Below are 16884 nucleotides of genomic sequence, written 5' to 3' on the forward strand. Positions count from 1 at the left end.
TCAAACACCAAATAGAAACCTGTTGCAATGAATCAAGTCTGCATTAACCACACACGTGACTTGTGGTGAACATGCAAACAAACATGCTCTGATCATATTTGCATTTTCTTTGAAACTGATTGGCCTACACCAGAGACAGCCTTCTTTATGGCCCAGTCTCACCACCAGTGTCAGACCAGAGATCGCCAAAAGGCGAACAGTACAAAGGCAATGCCACACGTGTCAGAGCATTTATAGCTAACCACTGTGCCCACCGCTCCCCAATCACTCGGTGTGCTAACCGCGGTGCCACCACTCCCCCCTCACACAATGTGCAAACCACTACGCCACCAATCTCCACATTCTCACAGAGTGCGCTCACCGCTGCGCCACCGGTCCCCACACATCTAGAATATGAATTAAATGTCCACAGTCATCGTTTTCTGATTTCCGGAATAATTGTGCCAGAAATAATATGAGTTGCATTTCATTTAACATTGGGAAGGGGTCTGCCCTTCGTTTAAGGCCCTGGCTGCTTACAGAATTGTCGCAGACTGTTTTGCCTCAGCAGCTTTCCTATTTTCTCCTCCTGATGACGATCGCTTGTGTTGTGATCGAAACGTCGTAGTTTTTTGTTATTTTTAAAAATTATTTTCTTTCAACCTACCTACGTGACTTTACCGAAAAACCCAAAGAATATGATTTCATGGATGTTTATGAGGTCTGTTGCTGAGGGTTTCAAAGAAGTGGAGGCCTCTCTCAGTACATAAGAGTGAGGGGTTGTAGGTTTCGGCTTGGGTCATGGGTACGGGTTATTTTTTGGCATATTTTATTTTAAAAAAATCGAATTCCAATGTCGTGGATATTGTGTTGTTTGGATTATTTACGGTAGAATTAATATTATTGCGAATATTTCTTATATTCTCGTTTTATGCCACTGATTATTGATGTAAAAAATAAGTTCAAAATTAAACGGCATGCAAAGAAGGTTACAGTTCATTATGAAACAATTCGCAACTGTTGATTTATGTGTTGTAGTTGTTGTATATGCCCCCCTTTCCATCTTAATATTAACAAGTAATTTTTCAATACATATAGATACATATTTCTATTGTTTATTTTAATTTTAATAATGAATAAAACACCAAACCAGGCCTCAGCATGGCATGTGGAGGTCATATTTACCTTGACCCACTAACACGATTTTGACGTTCAGAGCCTTCCCAGGGTCAGAGGGAGCAGATTGAGAGCAGAGCGCAGTGGATTGCAAAGGGCTGACGTAAACACAAAGCCAGGGTCACTGGGAGGTTGCGTTAGCCTAGATCTAGTTAAGTCAAAAAGCTAATTGGTTCTGCATTACTATTAAAATAACTTAAAGTCGGAATTTAACGACAGGGTAGGCTAAAGTTATTGATCTTCACACCCACTTCAATTGAACCCTGCCACAAGCTACGTCAATGTAACCATCACCCGTCTATTAATTTAATTATTATGGATGAAATGTATTTCCATATTTTTATAATTTCTATACGACTTGACCCGAAGCCTATAACAATCAGGTTTTCCTAAGTCAACATAAATGCTCTAGCCTCCACCCATACGCAAATAATAAGCAGGGTTAAAGTAAGAGTAGAGAGGAAAAGAAATGCAAGCGCACAGCAAAACTGCAACGTAAGCAAAGGGCGATGTTAAACCCAGGGTCGGAGAGAAAGGGAAATCCCGGCCGTCTTTGTATCCCTGCAGCGCGGGGTAGGAGTGTGTATACGCTTGGGGAAACACGAGTCAAACACCACAACGAGAAGCTGACTCAGACCTTGGATTAATACAGAATCATAACTATGGAACTCTGATGAAATGAAATGTTAACGTAAAACTTTTTAACCATTTCTTTGTGCGTCGGTGAAAGTCGGAGGGAATATCGCCCCTCCCTCCAGGTTGTGCACCCAGACAGAGAGGCGCCTTCGAGACAATTTATAACATTTGATTGTTTTACTTGTGGGTTTTATGGTAGGAGTATGACAACGGAATATACCGTGGGTGATCCACACAAGGACACACACTGACACATGTATGGACACACACACGGACGCAGATACATACGGACAAATCCTGACACAGCAAAAATCGAAAGAAACCCCGCCTTGTGGGCAGGATCCGAGTGAAGGGATTTTTGGGCATAAAAAGAGGATCCTGAGCATTGAAACCTCAGTTCGACTGGGGGGGGGGGGGGGGGGTCGGCTCACCAGAGTTCGACCGGGGGGTCGACTCTCGGGAGACAGTTCGACTCGGAGGGGTCGGAACTCGGGGAGTTCTACCAGGGGGGTCGGAACTCGGGGAGTTCGAATCGGAGGAGGTCGGAACGCGGGGAGTTCGACCAGTGGGCCGGCTCAGGAGCAGTTCCAATCGGGAACGAGAGCAACAGGTCGCCAGCCGGCGAGCTGCAGAGCAGGGGGCGGCGAGCAGAAGCCAAAGTGGCCCCGTCGCTACCCACTGACGTTGGCAAGACTCGCAAGGTAGTGAGGCGCCACCTAGTGTGATTTCCAAGAGCTGAAAGACAGAGTATTGCTGAAAGATTATTCTACATTGAGTCCAGCTGCAGAGCGACCGACGCACCAAGCAAGAGCTTCTGCAAACCAGAGCAAGAGCACGTGCGACTTGAGTCATCCAGCAGTGGAGAAAAACCTGCTTTCAGCAAACCAGCAACGAGCATGTTCGAGTTCTCCACCCAGAGAGAGGGAGCGTGCCGATGCAGCTCATCCAACAGCGGAGAGAAACTGCTGTCAGCGAACCAGCACGAGCGTGATCGCGCAGCTCATCCAGCAGTGGAGAGAGGTGTCCACTGAGCAGAACTGAGAGCGATCAAGCAACTCTCCCCCGTGGACAGAGGCTGGCTGCTGCGTGGAGGAGGGCGGCGATTCGTATGATGCACTCCCACACACCTCACCGCTCTAAAGGGAGCGAGGCTACTTCTCCTACAAGCGATGCCAACTTCAGCATATGGCAACGCAAATAATTAATTCCAAACACTGACTATTCAAAACAATTCATATCACTCAAACATACACAGGTCCTTAACCAGAAGCGAACACTCAAGTCCGTGAACCATCTGGCTGTGGAAGCATCGATCGTGTGATAACAGTCCGTCATTTATAAGTATATTCATAATTTCCCTCTTTAATATTTTGTTTTGGACTGTACTTCTAATCGCATAAGTTACCAACCGATCCATCAATACGAATTAACCCTTGGCACCTTCGCCACGGAGCTACGCTCCCGGGGAGGAATCGTGCTAAACCGATTTTCTGATCATACATTATTATTCACGAATTAATTAATTAATCTCCCGTGAGATAACACGTTCCGCCGCATACCCTCACACTAAGCCATTTCGGTAATCTTATAGTCTGTCCGGTGGATCTGTTGTTACATTTATGCCTTTGGAAAGAATAACTGTTTGATTGTCTTTTTATATGAATACCGTTGCATGTTAATCAGTCGCCTGTGATAATGTGCTGACCATTTCAAGCATAATGATCGTTCATATTATAATGTATAAGCTTTTGTGTAACATAGCATTTGCATGTTCTGACTCTCTCTCTCACTAACAGCAATCGCTTCATGTGGGGTCCATGTGTTATCAAAGTGAAATCGTACAGTCGTTGATGATACTGTCTTGATACCGTGTGGATACCGTGTTAAAGTTCCGAGATTGAGAGTCACATACATATTATAGTTAAGGTTTAATTAGAAAATGAATTGATTAATACAGAAGTGGTCGTGTGATTCTTTCCTGAAGTTTTTGCATAAGATCTGTATCCTGCGACGAGATATGAACTCGGGAACCTAAACTATAAACACACCAATCCACACTCATTAAACTAAAGCGAACGATGTGAACATGGGACCTAAAATATGAACACTCGGGGAGTGTTAAAGCGAGAATCATTGTATTATGCTGATCAATAATACGAAGTTAGACAACGAGGCCGAATTGACACTAGCGTAACGGCACACGATTGATTGCGTTATCCTGATTGATAACCCCACCTCGTCAACGAGGCGGGGCTTGATTATCATAAAGGCTATCATTAACACAACCACACCCACTCGTATAAATTAATACGATTACTTCTCTAATTAGCATAGTTACACGCATAATTACACGAATTAACATAATTTCGGATTAATTCTGCAAATTTCGCATTTCATTTAATTTTAATTATTTTTCATCAATTTTCACACACCCACATATACAACAAATTGGGGGCTCGTATCCGGGATCTCTCGCAGACAGGTTATGCTTAAATTAAGGAACGAATCACTGTTGTATTGATCAAGGTATTGTGAACTAACATTGCCCTGTGACTGTAAACGGGTAAAACAAACAAAAAAACGCACTCTGAAGGAAATACCAGAGTAGCAGTGGATAACAAAGACAGTGGGGGTAAGATTATTTGCTCGAGTTGAACCAACATCCTGTGATACAAATGTTTTTATATGTGCTCTGAAGTGGAATTCCAGAGTAATTCACGCCGCACATGAGATGTTAGAATTAAGATACACTCTTAAGTCTATTAACTACACTACATAATAGAGAACGGCATGACCCGCAACATTCTGAGTTTGACACCCCAACGCATAACACCGATATAGAGGGGACCTCCTAGGAGGAGATGGAATCTATGGAAAAACAATATCGTGAATTTGTGTTAAAACGTACTGGACGGATTGCTAGAGAGCAGACAGAGCAGAGAGACGTATGGGAGGGGAGACATATAGAAGATGTTAAGGCACATAGTAGGAAACTACTTAAGGACGTGATGACATGTAACAAAGCCGAACGTGATGTAAAAATTGCAGAAATAGTAAGGTTAGACTCATATCTCCTCACACAGACAGAGAAAGATTATGGAATGAGGTAAAATTTGAAAGGGAAAGAAAGGAGAAACTGTCCCTAATAGAGGAGGTAGAGCGTCTGCACACCCTCGTGAGAGAGAAAGAGTCAGCACTAACTGCACCAGCGAAACCCCCAGATGTTGATACACAGAACACATACGGGAGTAACAGTTTACCACACTCCGAGCCACGCGGACGTAAACCAGAGACAGGTCACACAGGAGGTGTGGCTACAAATCAAAGTGGTTTTGACAGAGATCCCCCCTCGCGACTCGAGAGAGGGGAGGGAGAGATACGGATGAAAACAGGAAAACATAGGACTGACAACTTCGAGGGTAGAGAGGGAAAAAATATTAAAACTAAGTCAGCAGGATATTCTGTACTGATCGAGCAAAAAAGGGCGGAGCTGGGGCGAGACGAGCGACATGACAGAGACAGCTCATTTGGTAGACACATTCCACGCAAGCACGACCGACGTGGAACCTATGGCAGAGATTACTTTCCAGAAAGACGCACATCACACAAGCATGAGCCATGGGATAAGCAGGAGTCACCGAGCAAAGTTGACTCACGTTACAGGTGCAAAAGGCACTACAAAAGTTATGTTAAGCAGCGCCACCGTGATGGTGACAGCTCGAGTGAGCACTCCTCAGGAACAGACGCCTCTGACGATGATCAACTGTCCGAATACTCATTCAGTAGTAAAACTCTGAAATTGATGGACAAGGCTCTCGTCAGAATTCCCTACTTTGATCCACACGATAGGAACAGAGACATACACGCTCACATCGCAACGGTAGAAGCAGAAGCAGTGATCAGGGGTTTGAGTAAAACGAATGAGAAAGCCAGTTTACTGAGACGAAGCTTGCACGAGCAGTCTATACCATGGGTAAAGTCGCTTTCATACAAGGTTCGGAACGATTTCAAAAAGCTGAGCCTGGCAGTGAGCCGGAAGTTTGGAGAATATTTAACATGGTCTGAGGGATTTAATGCTGCAAAATCTATGACCCAGTGCGCAGACGAGGATCCGCGAGATTACCTCCTACGGTTTAAAAGAGCGTACTACGCGGGTGATGTGGATCAGTATCACGAAGGTGACAAAAGGTTCAAAGTTATGTTTTTCGGGTCTTTGAGTCCAGAGATTACAGAAATTGTGGGAATGGTTTTGAATCCAGAAACAGCCTCCATACACCATATAGAGGATAAGGCGCACAGAGCTTGGCTGTACAGAGCTAAAAACAATAGTTCTACGACACCCAGGGAGAGGGATGATGTAACCAGCGTTTCAGAGGGAAATAAAAATCACGTGAGCATAAACACAGCACGACCAGCGAGGCAATGGCCCGCAGGCTGGGAGCGATCGCAGCGTGCAGGGACGCATATTTGCGAGAATCGCGGTGTGTGTAGACCAAGAGCAGAATCATGCCGGGTCCCAATGCCACGACACACGAGGGATCAAACACAATCGGCCCACTTCCGATCGATTCCCCCACCAGTTTTACCAGGAGAGAGCAGAGGCATGAGGAATAGGGAGACAGGCGTGAGCTTGGCTGAGACACAAAAAATGACACGGGCACGTGATGAATCAATCACATTGGTTGAGAGGGAGCTTTCAGTGAGAGTGGTGTCCGTGGAGCTGCAGGGAAATCATGGACCCGTTAAAAAAATTAAGCAGGCTGCTGTTGACAAGGTAAACCAGGAGGGTCCCAATGATTGGGAAAAAATAACTGCGTCGGGCACCAGTTCTGATAATGTGGTGGAGAGCGCAAGTGTTGCTCCCGTAATTGACACGCCTATCGAGCAGGGAAACATAACTGCATTAAAGTGTGATCCGACAGGAGATGATAACCAACCGCAGGGAGGGGAAGGAAAACCTGATGGTCTGGTAAATATAAATGCCACCCCTTGTGTCGCGGAAGTGCGTGAGTGTACTGTGGAAGAGGCAGATGAATGCAGACATCAGCCTTTGGATGTTAAATTGTGCTCGGGCACACTAAGGAGGGATGGAGTTCAGAGTGTTGAAGTGGAGGAGAAGAATATCCGTGACGGATCGGGAATTGTGTTGAAACACAGCACACTCAAAAGCACGGAATCGAATCGTGACCCAGAATCGAATTCTGGCACGGAATCGAATCGTAGCGCAGAAGGGAATCGTGGCCCAGAGTCAAATCAACTCCCAGAGGCAGCAGATGTGCACAGGGCTGCGGAGAATGCAAATGACCCCAACAGTCGAGCACGGAAACTCGTGGTGTATGTTGATCCTGGTTACGCACAGCATAACTTCACGCCACACAATCTCACATGGAAAGGGAGTGATAAAATAAATTACCGATACGAACCAGTGAGCCATGTTCATTAGGCCAAAGCCATCACGACGATGAGCCGGGACGATGATATGATGATGTTGCATGGAAGGGTCATAGGTAACTCTAAGATACCTGGCCATGAGAGATATGATACACTCTTGACTAAAAGAGTCAGTCAGGTTATCAATGACTTGGTACAAAGGTGGCAGAGAGGTAACATGAGAAAGACAGAGAGATACCGTGGTTCTCGTTAACCTGCACTCCGCCATGGTTAACTTAACAATCCAAGAATTGGGTTTTGCAATCCGAGATCTGTACGAAGAAGAGAATACTCGACAGCCAATTCAATGGTTGATCCAAAGACTTGTTGCGTAGCACAAGCATCAGTGATCTTCTCCAAGGACACATTCCTTCATATCTGGTAACTCCAACACTAAAAAAAAAAATGTGCTACCATCAGCATCCCTGGAAACAATCAGTACAACACAGGTACAAATTGCCTTAAAATGGGTACAGCCACACCCATACATGGGGACTCCCAGACCAGACAGCTGGCATTTTTGTTGAATTTCCCACTGGTCAAACCCGAAAATGTATTCTGATTGCAGACAGTATTGAACGTGGGTACATGGAATAACGACCTCTCCTATAACATGTAGCCAGTAAAACAATTTCCCCTTGTTTTACCTTCCTTTTAGTATTTCTTTTCTTATTTCAAATGTAATCATAAGTTGTGACGTGCGCGCGTTGTAAGAAAAAAATACTTGAGTAATATTGATGATTCATGATGGAAAAGTGCATATATTCTTAATTTTAAAAATGACCTGTGGCCAAATGACCCCCGATCATTTTTAAAAGGGCGGATGTTGTATATGCCCCCTTTCCATCTTAATATTAACAAGTAATTTTTCAATACATATAGATACATATTTCTATTGTTTCTTTTAATTTTAATAATGAATAAAAACACCAAACCAGGCCTCAGCATGGCATGTGGAGGTCATATTTACCTTGACCCACTAACACGATTTTGACATTCAGAGCCCTCCCAGGGTCAGAGGGAGCAGATAAAGAGCAGAGCACAGCGAATTGCCAGGGGCTGACGTAAACACACCAAGCCAGGGTCACTGGGAGTTTGCGTTAGCCTAGATATAGTTCAGTCAAAAAGCTGATTGGTTCTACATTACTATTAAAGTAACTTAAAATCGGAATTTAACGACAGGGTAGGCTAAAGTTATTGATCTTCACACCCACTTCAATTGAACCCTGCCACAAGCTACGTCAATGTAATCATCACCCGTCTATTAATTTAATATGAAATGTATTTTCATATTTTAATAATTTCTATACGACTTGACCCGAAGCCTATAACAATCAAGTTTTCCTAAGTCAACATAAATGCTCTAGCCTCCACCCATACGCAAATAATAAGCAGGGTTAAAGTAAGAGTAGAGAGGAAAAGAAATGCAAGCGCACAGCAAAACTGCAACGTAAGCAAAGGGCGATGTTAAACCCAGGGTCGGAGAGAAAGAGAAATCCCGGCCGTCTTTGTATCCCTGCAGCGCGGGGTAGGAGTGTGTATACGCTTGGGGAAACACGAGTCAAACACCACAACGAGAAGCTGACTCAGACCTTGGATTAATACAGAATCATAACTATGGAACTCTGATGAAATGAAATGTTAACTTAAAACTTTTTAACCATTTCTTTGTGCGTCGGTGAAAGTCGGAGGGAATATCGCCCCTCCCTCCAGGTTGTGCACCCAGACAGAGAGGCGCCTTCGAGACAATTTATAACATTTGATTGTTTTACTTGTGGGTTTTATGGTAGGAGTATGACAACGGAATATACCGTGGGTGATGCACAAGGACACACACTGACACACGTACGGACACACACGGACACAGATACATACTGACAAATCCTGACACAGCAAAAATCGAAAGAAACCCCGCCTTGTGGGCAGGATCCGAGTGAAGGGATTTTTTGGGCATAAAAAGAGGATCCTGAGCATTGAAACCTCAGTTCGACTGGGGGGGGGGGGGGGTCGGCTCACCAGAGTTCGACCGGGGGGTCGACTCTCGGGAGACAGTTCGACAGGAGTGGGTCGGCTCACCAGAGTTCGACCCGGGGGGGGTCGGCTCACCAGAGTTCGACCGGGGGGTCGACTCTCGGGAGACAGTTCGACTCGGAGGAGCAACTTGGAAGAGTTCTACCAGGGGGGTCGGAACTCGGGGAGTTCGACTCGGAGGAGGTCGGAACGCGGGGAGTTCGACCAGTGGGTCGGCTCAGGAGCAGTTTCAATCGGGAACGAGAGCAACAGATCGCCAGCCGGCGAGCTGCAGAGCAGGGGGCGGCGAGCAGAAGCCAAAGTGGCCCCGTCGCGACCCACTGACGTTGGCAAGACTCGCAAGGTAGTGAGGCGTCACCTAGTGTGATTTCCAAGAGCTGAAAGACAGAGTATTGCTGAAAAATTATTCTACATTGAGTCCAGCTGCAGAGCGACCGACGCACCAAGCAAGAGCTTCTGCAAACCAGAGCAAGAGCACGTGCGACTTGAGTCATCCAGCAGTGGAGAAAAACCTGCTTTCAGCAAACCAGCAACGAGCACGTTCGAGTTCTCCACCCAGAGAGAGGGAGCGTGCCGATGCAGCTCATCCAACAGCGGAGAGAAACTGCTGTCAGCGAACCAGCACGAGCGTGATCGCGCAGCTCATCCAGCAGTGGAGAGAGGTGTCCACTGAGCAGCACTGAGAGCGATCAAGCAACTCTCCCCCGTGGACGGAGGCTGGCTGCTGCGTGGAGGAGGGCGGTGATTCGTATGACGCACTCCCACACACCTCACCGCTCTAAAGGGAGCGAGGCTACTTCTCCTACAAGCGATGCCAACTTCAGCGTATGGCAACGCAAAGAATTAATTCCAAACACTGACTATTCAAAACAATTCATATCACTCAAACATACACGGGTCCTTAACCAGAAGCGAACACTCAAGTCCGTGAACCATCTGGCTGTGGAAGCATCGTTCGTGTGATAACAGTCCGTCATTTATAAGTATATTCATAATTTCCCTCTTTAATATTTTGTTTTGGACTGTACTTCTAATCGCATAAGTTACCAACTGATCCAACAATACGAATTAACCCTTGGCACCTTCGCCCCGGAGCTACGCTCCCGGGGAGGAATCGTGCTAAACCGATTTTCTGATCATACAATCTTATTCACGAATTAATTAATTAATCTCCCGTGAGATAACACGTTCCGCCGCATACCCTCTCACTAAGCCATTTCGGTGATCTTATATTCTGTCCGGTGGATCTGTTGTTACATTTATGCCTTTGGAAATAATAACTGTTTGATTGTCTTTTTATATGAATACCGTTGGATGTTAATCAATCGCCTGTGATAATGTGCTGACCATTTCAAGCATAATGATCGTTCATATTATAATGTATAAGCTTTTGTGTAGCATAGCATTTGCATGTCCCGACTCTCTCTCTCACTAACAGCAATCGCTTTATGCGGGGTGCATGTGTTATCAAAGTGAAATCGTACAGTCGTTGATGATACTGTCTTGATACCGTGTGGATACCGTGTTGAAGTTCCGAGATTGAGAGTTCACATACATATTATAGTTAAGGTTTAATTAGAAAATAAATTGATTAATACAGAAGTGGTCGTGTGATTCTTTCCTGAAGTTTTTGCATAAAATCTGTATCCTGCGACGAGATGTGAACTCGGGAACCTAAACTATAAACACACCAATCCATACTCATTAAACTTTAAAGCGAATGATATGAAATTGGGACCTAAAATATGAACACTCGGGGAGTGTTAAAGCGAGAATCACTGTATTAAGCTGATCAATAATACGAAGTTAGACAACGAGGCCGAATTGACACTAGCGTAACTGCACACGATTGATTGCGTTATACTGATTGATAACCCCACCTCGTCAACGAGGCGGGGCCTGATTATCATAAAGGCTATCATTAACACAACCACACCCACTCGTATAAATTAATACGATCACCTCTCTAATTAGCATAGTTATACGCATAATTACACGAATTAACATAATTTTGGATTAATTATGCAAATTTCGAATTTCATTTAATTTTAATCCTTTTTCATCAATTTTCACACACCCACATATACAACACCTCCCCGGACCCGCCCCGGACCCTCCCCGGACCCTCCCCGGACCCTCCACGGACCCTCCCCGGACCCTCCCCGGACCCACCCCGGACCCTCCCCGGACCCTCCGCGGACCCTCCACGGACCCTCCCCGGACCCTCCCCGGACCCTCCTCGGACCCTCCCCGGACCCTCCCCGGACCCTCCCCGGACCCTCCCCGGACCCTCCCCGGAAACTCCCCGGACCCTCCCCGGACACTCCCCGGACCCTCCCCGGACCCTCCCCGGACCCTCCCCGGACCCTCCCCTGACCCTCCCCGGACCCTCCCCGGACCCTCCCCGGACCATCCCCGGACCCTCCCCGGACCCTCCCCGGACCCTCCCCGGACCCTCCCCGGATCCTCCCCGGACCCTCCCCGGACCCTCCCCGGACCCTCCCCGGACCCTCCCCGGACCCTCCCTGGACCCTCCCCGGACCCTCCCCGGACCCTCCCCGGACCATACCCGGACCCTCCCCGGACCCTCCCCGGACCCTCCCCGGACCCTCCACGGACCCTCCCCGGACCCTCCCCGGACCCTCCCCGGACCCTCCCCGGACCCTCCCCGGAAACTCCCCGGACCCTGCCCGGACCCTCCCCGGACCCTCCCCGGACCCTCACCGGACCCTCCCCGGACCCTCCCCGGACCCTCCCCGGACCCTTCCCGGACCCTCCCCGGACCCTCCCCGGACCCTCCCCGGAAACTCCCCGGACCCTCCCCGGACACTCCCCGGACCCTCCCCGGACCCTCCCCGGACCCTCCCCGGACCCTCCTCGGACCCTCCCCGGACCCTCCCCGGACCCTCCCCGGACCCTCCCTGGACCCTCCCCAGACCCTCCCCGGACCCTCCCCGGACCCTCCCTGGACCTTCCCCGGACCCTCCCCGGACCATCCCCGGACCCTCCCCGGACCCTCCCCGGACCCTCCCCGGACCCTCCCCGGACCCTCCCCGGACCCTCCCCGGACCCTCCCCGGACCCTCCCCGGACCCTCCCCGGACCCTCCCCGGACCCTCCCCGGACCCTCCCCGGACCCTCCCCGGACCCTCCCCGGACCCTCCCCGGACCCTCCCCGGACCCTCCCCGGACCCTCCCCGGACCCTCCCCGGACCCTCCCCGGACCCTCCCCGGACCCTCCCCGGACCCTCCCCGGACCCTCCCCGGACCCTCCCCGGACCCTCCCCGGACCCTCCCCGGACCCTCCCCGGACCCTCCCCGGACCCTCCCCGGACCCTCCCCGGACCCTCCCCGGACCCTCCCCGGACCCTCCCCGGACCCTCCCCGGACCCTCCCCGGACCCTCCCCGGACCCTCCCCGGACCCTCCCCGGACCCTCCCCGGACCCTCCCCGGACCCTCCCCGGACCCTCCCCGGACCCTCCCCGGACCCTCCCCGGACCCTCCCCGGACCCTCCCCGGACCCTCCCCGGACCCTCCCCGGACCCTCCCCGGACCCTCCCCGGACCCTCCCCGGACCCTCCCCGGACCCTCCCCGGACCCTCCCCGGACCCTCCCCGGACCCTCCCCGGACCCTCCCCGGACCCTCCCCGGACGCTCCCCGGACCCTCCCCGGACCCTCCCCGGACCCTCCCCGGACCCTCCCCGGACCCTCCCCGGACCCTCCCCGGACCCTCCCCGGACCCTCCCCGGACCCTCCCCGGACCCTCCCCGGACCCTCGCCGGACCCTCCCCGGACCCTCCCCGGACCCTCCCCGGACCCTCCCCGGACCCTCCCCGGACCCTCCCCGGACCCTCCCCGGACCCCTCCCGGACCCTCCCCGGACCCTCCCCGACCCTCCCCGGACCCTCCCCGGACCTCCCCGGACCCTCCCCGGACCCTCCCCGGACCCTCCCCGGACCCTCCCCGGACCCTCCCCGGACCCTCCCCGGACCCTCCCCGGACCCTCCCCGGACCCTCCCGGACCCTCCCCGGACCCTCCCCGGACCCTCCCCGGACCCCTCCCGGACCTTCCCGGACCCTCCCCGGACCCTCCCCGGACCCTTTCCGGACCCTCCCCGGACCCTCCCCGGACCCTCCCCGGACCCTCCCCGGACCCTCCCCGGACCCTCCCCGGACCCTCCCCGGACTCTCCCCGGACCCTCCCCGGACCCTCCCCGGACCCTCCCCGGACCCTCGCCGGACCCTCCCCGGACCCTCCCCGGACCCTCCCGGGACCCTCCCCGGACCCTCCCCGACCCTCCCCGGACCCTCCCCGGACCCGGACCTTCCCCGGACCCTCCCCGGACCCGGACCATCCACGGACCCTCCCCGGACCCGGACCCTCCCCGGACGCTCCCCGGACCCGGACCCTCCCAGGACCCTCCCCGGACCCTCCCCGGACCCCTCCCCGGACCCTCCCCGGACCCTCCCCGGACCCTCCCCGGACCCTCCCCGCACCCTCCCCGGACCCTCCCCGGACCCTCCCCGGACCCTCCCCGGACCCTCCCCGGACCCTCCCCGGACCCTCCCCGGACATCCCCGGACCCTCCCCGGACCCTCCCGGACCCGCCCCTTACCCTCCACGGACCCTCCCCGGACCCTCCCCGGACCCTCCCCGGACCCTCCCCGGACCCTCCCCGGACCCTCCCCGGAAACTCCCCGGACCCTCCCCGGACCCTCCCCGGACCCTCCCCGGACCCTCCCCGGACCCTCCCCGGACCCTCCCCGGAAACTCCCCGGACCCTCCCCGGACCCTCCCCGGACCCTCCCCGGACCCTCCCCCGGACCCTCCCCGACCCTCCCCGGACCCTCCCCGGACCCGGACCATTCACGGACCCTCCCCGGACCCGGACCCTCCCCGGACGCTCCCCGGACCCGGACCCTCCCCGGACCCTCCCCGGACCCTCCCCGGACCCTCCCCGGACCCTCCCCGGACCCTCCCCGGACCCTCCCCGGACCCTCCCCGGACCCTCCCCGGACCTCCCCGGACCCTCCCGGACCCTCCCCGGACCCTCCCCGACCCTCCCCGGACCCTCCCCGGACCCTCCCCAGGACCCCTCCCGGACCCTCCCCGGACCCTCCCCGACCCTCCCCGGACCCTCCCCGGACCCTCCCCGGACCCTCCCCGGACCCTCCCCGGACCCTCCCCGGACCCTCCCCGGCCCGACCCTCCCCGGACCTCCCCGGACCCTCCCCGGACCCTCCCCGGACCCTCCCGGACCCTCCCCGGACCTCCCCGGACCCTCCCCGGACCCTCCCCGGACCCCCGACCCTCCCCGGACCCTCCCCGGACCCTCCCCGGACCCTCCCCGGACCCTCCCCGGACCCTCCCCGGACCCTCCCCGGACCCTCCCCGGACCCTCCCCGGACCCTCCCCGGACCCTCCCCGGACCCTCCCCGGACCCTCCCCGGACCCTCCCCGGACCCTCCCCGGAACCCTCCCCGGACCCTCCCCGGACCCTCCCCGGACCCTCCCCGGACCCTCCCCGGACCCTCCCGGACCCTCCCCGGACCTCCCCGGACCCTCCCCGGACCCTCCCCCGGACCCTCCCCGGACCCTCCCCGGACCCTCCCCGGACCCTCCCCGGACCCTCCCCGGACCCTCCCCGGACCCTCCCCGGACCCTCCCCGGACCCTCCCGGACCCTCCCCGGACCCTCCCCGGACCCTCCCCGGACCTCCCCGGACCCTCCCGGACCCTCCCCGGACCCTCCCCGGACCCTCCCCCGGACCCTCCCCGGACCCTCCCCGGACCCTCCCCGGACCCTCCCCGGACCCCTCCCCCGGACCCTCCCCGGACCCTCCCCGGACCCTCCCCGGACCCTCCCCGGACCCTCCCCGGACCCTCCCCGGACCCTCCCCGGACCCTCCCCGGACCCTCCCCGGACCCTCCCCGGACCCTCCCCGGACCCCTCCCCGGACCCTCCCCGGACCCTCCCCGGACCCTCCCCGGACCCTCCCCGGCCCTCCCCGGACCCTCCCCGGACCCTCCCCGGACCCTCCCCGGACCCTCCCGGACCCTCCCGGACCCTCCCCGGACCCTCCCCGGACCCTCCCCGGACCCTCCCCGGACCTCCCCGGACCCTCCCCGGACCCTCCCACCCTGGACCCTCCCCGGACCCTCCCCGGACCCTCGCGGAAACTCCCGGACCCTCCCCGGACCCCTCCCCGGACCCTCCCCGGACCCTCCCCGGACCCTCCCCGGACCCTCCCCGGACCCTCCCCGGACCCTCCCCGGACCCGGACCATTCCGGACCCTCCCCGGACCCGGACCCTCCCCGGACGCTCCCCGGACCCGGACCCTCCCCGGACCCTCCCCGGACCCTCCCCGGACCCTCCCCGGACCCTCCCCGGACCCTCCCCGGACCCTCCCCGGACCCTCCCCGGACCATCCCCGGACCCTCCCCCGGACCCTCCCCGGACCCTCCCCGGACCCTCCCCGGACCCTCCCCGGACCCTCCCCGGACCCTCCCGGACCCTCCCCGGACCCCTCCCCGGACCCTCCCCGGACCCTCCCCGGACCCTCCCCGGACCCTCCCGGACCCTCACCGGACCCTCCCCGGACCCTCCCCGGACCCTCCCCGGACCCTCCCCGGACCCTCCCCGGACCCTCCCCGGACCCTCCCCGGACCCGCCCCCGGACCCTCCCCGGACCTTCCCCGGACCCTCCCCGGACCCTCCCCGGACCCTCCCCGGACCCTCCCCGGACCCTCCCCGGACCCTCCCCGGACCCTCCCCGGACCCTCCCCGGACCATCCCCGGACCCTCCCCGGACCCTCCCCGGACCCTCCCCGGACCCTCCCGGACCCTCCCCGGACCCTCCCCGGACCCTCCCCGGCGGACCCTCCCCGGCGGACCCTCCCCGGCGGACCCTCCCCGGCGGACCCTCCCCGGACCCTCCCCGGACCCTCCCCGGACCCTCCCGGACCCTCCCCGGACCCTCCCCGGACCCTCCCTCCCCGGACCCTCCCCGGACCCTCCCCGGACCCTCCCGACCCTCCCCGGACCCTCCCCGGACCCTCCCCGGACCCTCCCCGGACCCTCCCCGGACCCTCCCCGGACCCTCCCCGGACCCTCCCCAGGACCCTCCCCGGACCCTCCCCGGACCCTCCCCGGACCCTCCCCGGACCCTCCGGACCCCCGGACCCTCCCCGGACCCTCCCCGGACCCTCCCCGGACCCTCCGGACCCTCCCCGGACCCTCCCCGGACCCTCCCCGGACCCTCCCCGGACCCTCCCCGGACCCTCCCCGGACCCTCCCCGGACCCTCCCCGGACCCTCCCGGACCCTCCCCGGACCCTCCCCGGACCCTCCCCGGACCCTCCCCGGACCCTCCCCGGACCCTCCCCGGACCCTCCCCGGACCCTCCCCTCCCCGGACCCTCCCCGGACCCTCCCCGGACCCTCCCCGGACCCTCCCCGGACCCTCCCCGGACCCTCCCGGACCCTCCCGGACCCTCCCCGGACCCCTCCCCGGACCCTCCCCGGACCCTCCCCGGACCCTCCCCGGCCCCTCCCCGGACCCTCCCGGACCCTCCCCGGACCCTCCCCGGACCCTCCCCGGACCCTCCCCGGACCCTCCCCGGACCCTCCCC

Source organism: Petromyzon marinus, chromosome 2 (genome assembly GCF_048934315.1).
Source record: "Petromyzon marinus isolate PM22_M1 ecotype Great Lakes invasive population chromosome 2, UKy_Petmar_22M1.pri1.0, whole genome shotgun sequence".
Taxonomy (NCBI): Eukaryota; Metazoa; Chordata; class Hyperoartia; order Petromyzontiformes; family Petromyzontidae; genus Petromyzon; species Petromyzon marinus.